Consider the following 11,748-nt stretch of genomic DNA (forward strand, 5'->3'; position numbering starts at 1 on the left):
CTGGTACCATGTTGCATTTGCAGAGCCCCTAAAGTACCAATACAATGGAAACCCCTTAAAAGTGACCCCATTTTAGAAACTACACCTGTCAAGGAATGAATAAAGGGGTATTATCATTTTGAGCCTAAAAATGTTTCCCAAAAATTAATGTACAAAATGAAAATTTTAATTTTTAAAGAAATATGTCATTTCGGTGCCCAATACGTTGCACCCACTTCGTGTTGTCAGAGACCTGCACTCCTAAAACTATTAAGTGGGCCATCCTGAGGGGCAAAAAATTATATATGTGGGTATAAACTGCTGCTTGGGCACACAGCAGGGCTCAGAAGGGAAGGAGCACTGCGCTTTTTAGCTTTTGGGGTACAGATTTAGAGGGACTTTCTGGGTGCCATGATGTTTTTGCAGCGTCCTGGAGGTGCCAGTGAACTGGAATTCCCCAAGAAGTGACCCCATTCTGTAAGGGCAATTTTAGGGTCTCTGCAAAAGTGTCATGGCATCCAAAAAAAAAAAACCCAAATCGTCTAAGTCTGTGCTACAAAAACCCAATAACCCTTCTTCCCTTCTGTGTCTGGCTGTGCCCTAATATCAATTTATACCCACATATGACATTATGTGCATTATCCGGGGTACACAAGTATCATACATGTGTCATACATGTGTCATAAAATGCAGTTTGGGCACACAGCAGGGCGCAGAAGGGAAGGAGCGCTCTGTGGCTTTTGGAGCGCAGAGTCAGATGTTTAGTATCTGAACGCCATGTCATGTTTGTAGAGCCTGTAAGGTACCAGAAAAGTGTATTCCCCAAAGGTGTGACCCCAGTTTGAAAACTGCACCCCTCAAAGAATTTATCAGGGGGTGTAGTGAGTATTAGTATCCCGGACGTGACTGCACAGCGGATGGCGAAGAGTGAATATATAAGCTGTGCGGAGGACATTGCAAACACCGAATTTCCTACTATGTCCCAGTAGCTCCTATAATTGGTCGAGTCACTCTGGGGGTCACTTTGGGGGTCACTTCTGGTGTCTTTTCGCTCATAAGCTGTAAATATGGGGTGTCCCCTGATATTTGCTCGCACAGCTTATATATTCCCTTCCTGACGCCGCCAGTTGAGTTCTAATAATTTGGCGATTTTTGCGGGCTTTTGTTCTTGCATTACTAGATGCTATATTTTCTTTATTTTTCTGGTGACGCGGCCATATAAGGGCTTGTTGTTTGCAGGATGAGATGTATTTTGTAATGACACCATTTTTGGGTGCCTACAACTTACTGAATACATTTTATTAACTCTTTTTTTGCTGGATTTAAATAAAAAAAATCAATTCCGGTATTGCGTTTTACCTTGTAAATTTTTCGCCATGCAGCATACAGTATAAGTAACATATTATCTTTATTCTGTGGGTCGGTACGGTTACGGCGATACCTCATTTATATTATTTTTTTATGCGTAACTAATTCTGCAGAACAAAAACACATTTGGAGACATAAATCAATGTTTTTTGCATCGCCATCTTCTGAGAGGCGTAACATTTTTATTTTTTGGTTGACAGTGTTGGTTGGGGGCTTATATTTTGCGGGACAATGTGTGCTTTTTATTGGTACTGTTGTGAGGTGCATTTGACTTTTTGATCACTTTTTATAGCACATTCTGTAAGGTGTACATCACCGTGTACATTAAATATTGTTTCAGTTTTATTGTACAGATTGTTACGGACACGGCAATACCAAATATGTATTGTTTTTATTAATTTTTAGGGTTTTTTTATGTAATTCATTTTCTATAGAAAAAAAGGGTTTTTGGGACTTGATAACTTTATTAATTGTTTCAAAACACTTTTTTTTTTTTTTTCCACTTTTTTTTTTTACTTTTTCATGTGTCCCTATGGGACACTTAGATGAGTGATGATTGCATCACCTACTCCTCTGTTACAGAGTGAGTCACAGGCTGCAGTAAGAGCCTGCACGTCTCACTCTGTAAACAGGAAGTGAGGGCTCTCGGCTCGTGCGGACGGGACAGCACAGCTCCAGGAGATCCCGGCTAGGATACAAGAGGTAAGTGGGACTCAGGGCTGCCAGGGGTGACTAATCAGACCCCTGGCTACATGGTAGGGATACCAGCACCCCCCGATCTCGCAGCGGGGGGTGCCGGGGATCCCTACAAGATCGGGCAACCCGTTGTTTGCCGTGATCATGTTTGATCACGGCAATCAACGGGTTAAAACCCAAAATCGGCACTCATGTCCGATGGAGGGGGATGGAGCAGGCTGTTAGTTGTCAGAAACAACTAACACCCGCTCCAAGAACGCCCGCACTGCGCTGCGGGGATTGTTTACATCCATGTGGTACTATTACCACATCGGTCGTGAAGCACTAGACATCCATGTGGTAATAGTACCACATGGGTCGCCAAGGGGTTAAAAAATAAAATTATATCCGGGAAAATGTAAACAAAAGAGGAAGGAAAACGTGTCTGTTTTTCACTTCTTTTTTTTTTTTTTTATTGAATTGCTACTCAAAAACTTTTTAAAATAGTTTTTCCTCTCCATTATGGTCATTTTCATTTTTTAAGGTGTTGTCGAAGGTGGGGCTAAAACCTGTAACAATTTAGTTTTATTGGCATATTATTTTATGCCTTTTTTTTTAGATTATCTTATTTATTTATTTTTTTTAAAAAGATTAAAATAAAATTTTAATTTATCACCAAAAAAGATGCAAACATTATATGCGCCGCCAACTGTGCCTCTCCTTAGCCAATCATCACATGTTACCAGGATAGAGGCAAACTTCCCTGTGACCCTAGCAAGACCTGTCACCAGACAAAATGGAAATGCTTTCCTGAAACCTGCGTGGTATTGGCTCTAATAAGTGCCCAATCACAGGCCATCACTGTGCAACTCAAATCTGCCCAGCAACCAACAAGGGAAAGTCTTTCCCGCCAAATTTAACTCAGAAAGATGAGCATAGATGTGAGTAATCTCATTGATCAGCTTTCTGAGGGCCCAGGTTCCCTCAAGATATATAGTACTGCGACACACAGTAGAGTGCTGTATAGAGGTACCTTGCAAAGAGTAAGTAAAGAGTAAGTACCTGTTTATATCACACTGTGTGTTGAGCAGAACAGATGTCAGAGGATCCCCTGCCACATTCCCTTTAGAAGACATCATCTAAGCAACATACAGCTACATGAGAAGTGTCCGCTGTGAATGAGCAGGGACAGTGGGCTTTACAGGTTGATTCTATTAAATATCATTATTATTTTTAGAGCATCAGAAATTTATTTTTGCTTTACATTTGAAGGGTTAACATACGTAATGGCAAGTACAATAGACCCACATAGTAACCACTCACAGTGGCTCCAAGACCTTGCCTGCATTGGCCTACAATCTATAAGGGAAGGAGGATAGAGACAGTAGGTGAGGGCAGACGCTGTGTTGGTGGCGGCAGGGGGTTACTGCTCTATAAGCACTACTACTCTGTGCACAGGGGGCACTTGGGGAATCCTCATGATCACTGGTGATCTTATAAATCACTTATTCCTCTAAAATATATAAAAAATAATCTTTTTTTTTTAAATGTAGATTGTGAGCCCCACATAGAGCTCACAATGTACATTATTCCCTATCAGTATGTCTTTGGAATATGGGTGGAAATCCATGCAAACACGGGGAGAACATACAAACTCCTTGAATATGATTTTATGCCCTTGGCGGGATTTGAACACCAAGACTCCTGCGCTGCAATGCTAACCACTGAGCCACCGTGTGGCCCCAATATAAAAATAATCTTGATATTTCCACTTCTTCCAGTTCACCAGTGTACTATAGTATACAGTTTTGATAGTTGACAGGATATATTTGCCCATAGCAAAGGTTTTGACCATGAAACACAGTACCCAGAGTGTGGTCTATTAATGGCCCTCAAGAAGATTGGAGTTTGCAGCTATGTAAATATCTTCCATTAGAGGGGCGAGGGTCAGTTTATTAAGCATTAACTTTGGTTTTGCAGTGCTGACCTTTCATTCTTGTGGCTGTCAATTTCCTACCGTGATTCGATCAATTCTTTATTTTATAATAATTAGTCCCAGGTATGGATGTATAGCCGGTGGCCTGGGCAGCTAGTGTTTCATCCCTTGAGTAATCCCAATGATTGAGGTGACTAATGTTTTGTCATGAACCAGCAAGGAAAAAAAAGCATGTCTGAGCCTTGTGGTTTACCTATAATCAGTAGGGCCAGCTTGCTTAGTCATTCAGCTCTTCATGTTAACATTTGCTCTTGCTTTCCGGGACTGCTACGCAATTCACGTACATTTCAGCCTTCCCTTGGAGAGTTCATGGTAAAAGCAGAGCAGCTGACGCTCTTTCTCTGTATCTTGTGGAGAGATTATTACGCTAATATGCTGCCGTTGTTATGGAGTGTTTACAAAGCCTCCTTTTGGTATCATCCAGTTACAGCGCCTTCAATTTGAAGTTACTGTAAATCTAGCCCCAGGGAAGCACAATGTTATGGCTGCAAATGCAGAGGTCTTAGAAAACCATACTCTGAATAGTAACATTATCTATTGAGGACCTAAAGGAATATCATAGGTAAAGGTTTATTTGCTTGTATCTATCCACCCTCAGCAAGGCATATTTAGTACAATAAGGGCTCATTCACACTACGTAAACGCCAGCTTTTTCTGAACGTAAAACACGTTCAGAATCAGCGGCGTATAAAGCAGTTCCCATTCATTTCTATGGGAGCCGGCATACGGCATGCGGCCGCAAAATAACGCAGCGTATATGATCCAGGCTCCCATTGAAATCAATGGGAGCGTATACGGCGCTCAAAGTCTCACACGCCGTTTACATGCCACATCACGCGGCACGTTACTCCATGTGAACTCCCCCTAAAAAGATTACTATGAATCAGCATAGTCATAGTACGTTACCTCCATGCAATATACTTGCTAGAAAAAGTTGCAAATCAAATGGTTATTCTCATCATAGGCATTTATGGCATATCCACAGATTTTGTCTCCAGGATGGGAGACCCGCTTTCAGACTGGTGTCATGGCTGAAAATCTGTCCAGGAAGTCTTTAGTGTATTCTGCTATATGTGACTGTATCTGAACACTTCAATGCGTTTGTAAATCAGTCACTTTTTATGTCCTCGGCACCTGCGTTTTTATATAATGCTAGAAAGTCGTTATGTACCCTGGGGCTGGAGATAACAGTGCCCTTACCAATATCTCTTCACCATCAGAACGGCGTTCCTGACAGTCTAGCTGGGTTGTGAGGAACGCTCCTCCTGACAGTACAGTTCAAAGCGCTGTACTGTTAGAGAGGGCCTTCCTTACTGCTCAGCGATGACGTTCCTCATTGGGCAGTAAGGAACGAGCGTACTGTGTAAGTGGCCACAAGAAAATGGTTGCAGACATGCGCAGTTGGCTCTACCCGAAGCCCGATGTCAGAGCTGACTGTGCATGCCTAGGATTTTGAAGACCAGCGCCGGAAGACGACATGGTGAGAGGCATTCCAGAAGAAGATGGGGCGACAATGCAGATTTTTCACGCAGCATTGGGGACACCCCCAGTGCTGTAAGTAAAATCATTTTCATACCGCAGAAAACTGGGAATTTCACCATAACAGCTTAGTGGAGAAGACTTCTAAAGGTAGGAGAAGAATAGCCATTCTTAAGGCTATTCCTATGTGTTAATATTAAAAAATGGGATTGTAATGATAGAATCCCTCTAAATAAGTATGCAGCTAAAATATGATTTACTATAGCACTAAGAGGGCATTATTATACCCTGTTGGGGCCACTAAAGGGACATAATCTGTTAGGGCACAATGGGAATGGATAAAATTAGGTTGGGCCAAAGGAGGCATGGGTGGAGTCAGAGGCTGCATGGAGATATTTGCTGCATGGAGATCTGCACAGAACAAATTTTAACTGGGTGGTCTTCTGAAAGCTGAGAGGTATGAGACCCTAGCAATAAGACATTCTTCTGGTATTGCTCTATGACAAATCAAAGGTTTTGTGAAACTGCACTTACTCTTTAAATTGGAGCATAACGTTTCACCTTAAGTACTGTAATTAATGGAATGAAGACTTGGAAATCTACTGTATGTGTAATGTAAAAATATCTGTGTACTGTATCCAGTGTCTGTGATCTCTCCTCCTGACAATTTTTACTTCTACATGTATGTCCTGTGAAGAACAAGGTACATTGCACCTTGTGGAAGGTTTGCTAAAAACGGATTTGTTAGTTCCAGAACTGATAACCAGTGCTCAAAAAATATGTAGGATACATTGGCTCCTATAGTGAGAAACGTTCCTTCTTCACCATTCTATTTACTCTATGTCTGGATAGAGCAGAAGTCAATCCATACGGATGAGTGTGTCATGTCTGTCTCTTTTGTCATATAGAGTCAACATGGCGGCCAGACTAGTCACAGGTCTTGGAGCCTTTTGAAACGTATGTGACCATTTGGAGCCCTTATAATTGCAATAAAATAAGTGTTGGCCACTCTTTTACATGGGTTTTGTTTGTTATTCTTGTAAATGGAGCTAAGGAGCAATGCCAGATATGACCATGGACAAAAGGGACACTGTTTGTGGTGAAACTGTTTTTTTGCACAGACACAAAGTTCTGCATGTCTGACTTTGTGTCCATGCATAAAAAAAAAACAGTTTCCACGCAGAGAGGTTGCATACGGACATCGATGGTTTGCTTTAAAAACCCATTCACGTGAATGGGTTTTAAAACTGACTGCTGGCAAGCCGTTCCCTATCCAGTTTCTCCAGGGATTAGGATGGAAACAAGGCGGACCGACAGAGGCGCAAGTGTGAACGCCCCCTTAGCAGGATTACTATATTTCTAGTGCAGTGCTAGAGCCTCATGGTTAGGGTTTCATAGCTAAAATCCTCCTGACTGGTTCCCTTTAAATGATGCCTGTAAAGTATTGTAGAAATAGCATGAATTCAGAAGACCATGTGCACATGCAGATTTAAACCAAAAATCTCCACACAACATGTCGTGGCCCTTTATGTGATTTCCTGAGACTGCTTCCTGGAATTATTACAGGCAGATTTATTGAGATTAAACATGACTTTCTACAAGCCCCAAATACAGTTCCAATTATTGAAACTGAATACTGTACTGTGGAATGAAAATACTCTATATTATTTCAGTCTATATCAATGGGTAAATAATAGGATTAAACAGGGTAATGAGAGTTTCCCTTTCAGGTTCTTAATACTTTCCTTTCTCTTCCACCTGTGATTTACATACCTTAGCCTCCATCATGTTTCTGTCAAGAGCAACGCTGATGATTCCACAGATTCATATTCATGAGTAAATCTAGGCTTCCATATTAAAAGTGCAAAGCAAATGCTAAAGTTCAGTATTGACTTGCAAAACAGAAATAAAAGCCACACAGAAGCATTGCCCTTGTTCCACTGAGCATTTCAAAGCTTTCACACATGCGCTATACTCACATTGTTGTACAAAAACCCCTAGCCATATAAGACATCATTACTTCATGACCTAGCGTCAATAGGACCGTGGGAATTAGTCGCCATCAGGCTAGGTTCACACCTGCGCCTGGTCCTTCGCTAGGAGATTCCGTTCCCCATTCCAATGAAGAGAGAAAAGTCCTACGGGCAGCACTTTTCTCTCCCCATTTTTCCAGCCCCTTCGGGCAGAAACCCAGTGGACCCCATCATAGTCTATGGGGTTCACGGGTTTTCGAGGGTAACAACTTTTTTAAAGAAGATCTTTCATGTACTGGGGCACATGTGGTTTTATATACCGCTAGAAAGCTGACAGTGTGCTCAATTCAGCACACTGTCAGCTTTCCCGTTATGTACCATGGGAGAAAAGATATCAGGGCAATTACCGATAGCTCTTCACTGTCAGAAGGGCGTTCCTGACAGTCTAGCTAGGAATGCCCCTCCTAACAGTACTGTAGTCTATAGCGCTGTACTGTCAGAGGGGCCGTTCCTTACCGCCCAGCCATGACGCTAAACTGTCAGGAACACCCCCTCCCATTCAGGCTGGGCCCCATGTGGCGTAAATGCCACAGTTTGGCCGTGTTGGAAATGCTGTATCAAAAACCACAGAGTTTTAGAGTCTCTGCACAGTGTATGGGATTTAGCGAATCCTATCCGTACATTGCAGAAAAATACTCTTAGTCAAAAGGGAACTCCAAATATTTATTTTCTTGTATATTATCTACTGTGGAGGTGGGGGGGGGGTTACATTGTTCACAAGTTTATGTTCATGATACACCCATGTGGTGATTTAATGTACTTTTTTCCAAGTTCCTACCTTGTGTCTTCTTGATGACTGGTGGTCCATTCCATATGTCAGCAGGACTGATATTCCGGAAGCTCTAAATGACAGATGATTGCTCCCTGTGGAGAGAAATGGAAATATAATTTTAAGAGCTGAAATTTGGCATTCAGAGAATTTGAAAAACTGCTACAGTGAGTGAATTTATGAGACACAAACGTTAAGTCTGTAAAACCTACTAGGACCCAGCCTCAGTAACAGTCTTACGTAAAATGGTAATTATTTTTTAAAAGATTTTGCTAAGTGCTTTTTTATACTTATGGATTTCATGTGTCACTCATAGATTTCATATTCCTTTAAAGGGGTTATCTAGGGAGGCTAAAGGTTTACTAGTAATAGACATAAAATAATAAAAACAGCTATACTCACCTGTAATTGTGTCTCCATTACAGTGCTGTGACTTCAGTTCTCATTGCGGGCACTGTAGGATGATGCTACCAACCACTGCACCTCAGTGCTCAATACAAGGTGAGTATAGCTGCTTTATTACGTTATCACTTTCACTACCACTAGTAAACGTGTAGTCTCCCCGGATAACCCTTTCAGAGAATCTTTGCTAACCACCGAGCCACTGTACCATGGATAAATAGCAGGTTATACTGAATCTATTCCCACAAAAGTATATAGCAATCTGACTGCCTATGCACATTACACATATGGAACACATGTGCAATGTGCTGCAATATTATATATTGCAGCACATTGCGCTGGGAATTAGAGATCCTAGCTTCAAGTCCCTTTTTAGAACAACAAAAAGTAAAAGAAAAGTAAAAATGTAGAAAAGAAAGAATAAATAACAAATAAAAAGTTAAAAACCCACCTTTATGTTTAAAAAACATAAAGAACATAAAAAATAAATAAATATGTTAAGTATCGTCATGTGCGTATAAGCTCCCACTATCCAAAAATAACATTATTTATCCTGTAAGTAGAATGCCATTATATATATATATATATATATATATATACTGTGTATATACAGTATACAGTATATATAATGCACGAAATAATATGTTTTGGTCGTCTTGCTTCCTTAAATAATAGCAATAAAAAAACTATCAAAACGTCAAACATACCAAACATTGATACGAATAAAAAGTACAAGTTGCCCTGCAAATAATGAGCCCTAACATATCTCCATAAACAAAACAGTAAAGAAGTTATAGGTGTCACATACAGAGACCCCAGGAAAATCTTTAGAACATATTAAAACCAATATAAATCTGGTATCACCATAATCGTAATCACCCACCAGACAAAGTTGTCATGTCATTTTTATTGCAGAGTGAAGGCTGTAAAAGCAAAATGCAAAAATTATGATAAAATTGTGGGTTTTTTGACATGGACCCCCCAAAAATATTAATGAAATTTAATCAAAACATTATAGGTACCCCAAAATGAAAGTACAAGTCGATATGCACAGAATAATAGCTATGTCGACAGAAAAATAAAAAAGTTATTAATTTTGGAAGGTGGGAAAGGTAAAAAAAAGTTGCAGAGCATTAACGTAAAAACTACCCTACATTCTTAAAGGGTTAAGGAGCCTTCATTTTGGTCAAGAAGCTTCTGATATGACCAATGACGCTATATATTTTTTTTATGTCTGGGAAGCTGGTTATTAAGGGGAGAGTCAATGAAATATATCTTTCATGATGGCAATAAGATTACATTATTGCACATATATTTTCTTGTAGATTAGCTATCAAGGTAGGCATACCATTGGTGCAACATGTGGAGCTGAACCGGGGCCCCGTAGATAAGGGGGCCCTACCACCTGTACAGTAGCTTTCTACTGTGTATTAGATAGTGAGTAAATGCCTGAGTTATTGAACTTCATGGTAAACTATTACTGGTGGATTGATAGATAGATGAAAGGGGGCCCTCAGCTCTCTGCATCCACCTTGACTACAGTCATAGCCTTTTTGTTTTGTTGCGCTCAGTGGACAGTATTGTTATCGGTTGGGACTGATTATTTTCATTAGGCTTTATCAGCATTGACAGAGCTGGACAACAATGGTGCCTGCTTTCTTATTAAGGCCATTGGGATGGTGCCAGTTTTTTCATCAAATGCAATATAATCTGTGCTTGACACCTATGTATTGCCCCTGCACAGTAATATCTTTAAAGGGTTTAGATTACTATGACAGTAGAGTTTAACAAATCTATCATATTATGCAGCTATGTATGAAAACATGTATGAAAATATTTGCACATTCCCATTTCTGATATCTGGCAGTATATATTAGAAATTGTATGTTGTATGCTGGTGAATATTGTATCTTTTATGCTAGTGAATATCTGTATTACATTGCTGCGTCCTATGAGCAAGAATATTGGCAGATATGTGGCTATGTCTGGGAATTCTTTTTTTCAAACCAATCATTTTTATACTGTATATTGCACTCATATGCTTTCAGTCCAGCCTCTCCTCTGTTCTCATCATACTCCTTGATTTTTAGATTTCACAGTGCTGTGCTATAAATCTCATGATGCCTCAGCATAGCATTACCTGTGCAGCTAGAGACAGTACCATCTCTGCCTGCTGGAATACAATATAATTATCCTTCTCTATATATTTTTCTAATTAATCTAATGCTAGGTTCATACTAGTGTTCGGGTTTCTGTCCTTCGGATCCGCTTGGAGACCCCAAAGACAGAAACTATTTGCTTACAAAGTGGTTGCATGCATAAACCCATGGACCCATGACTATAATGGGGTCCACCAGGTTTCTGACTGAAACAGTGGAAAGATTTTTCTCTCTGTCGATTTTAAGCAGAATCTGGGGTGGAGAAGCTCAAACGCTAATGTGAACATAGTGTAAAGGGCCATAAGCATGTAGGTAGGGAGGCTAAATTGTGTACCCCTTCATTATAACTGTGTGACAGGTGTCTGTCTTATTATCAGCAGAAGCTGTGATAGGAGTTTGTGTATCCCTTGTGTGGTGAAGTCCATCATACGAGGCGTTCTGGTGGGAGTTTTGCAAATAACAGAAAGGCATGTTATTCACAGCAGGTCAGGATGAGATCACAATGAAATAAATTCACATGAAATAGGTCTGTGCCTGTGTCTGTAGCTGTAGTACATGACACAGGCACATGTACCCATATGTTCTGCAGGTTGGTACATTGATGATCTATCCTGAGAATAGGCTGTCGATATATGTTATCTAGCAACCTTTTAACAGGTACGAGCATTTTCATATCTTTCTTGAACTGCTGTTCAATAGAGATGAGGGAACACTAAAATGTTCGAGGTTCGAAATTCGATTCGAACAGCCGCTCAATGTTCGTGTGTTCGAACGGGTTTCGAACCCCATTATAGTCTATGGGGAACAGATACTCGTTAAGGGGGAAACCCAAATCCGTGTCTGGAGGGTCACCAAGTCCACTATGACACCCCAGGAAATGATGCCAAC

Source organism: Leptodactylus fuscus, chromosome 7, assembly GCF_031893055.1.
Source record: "Leptodactylus fuscus isolate aLepFus1 chromosome 7, aLepFus1.hap2, whole genome shotgun sequence".
Lineage (NCBI taxonomy): Eukaryota > Metazoa > Chordata > Amphibia > Anura > Leptodactylidae > Leptodactylus > Leptodactylus fuscus.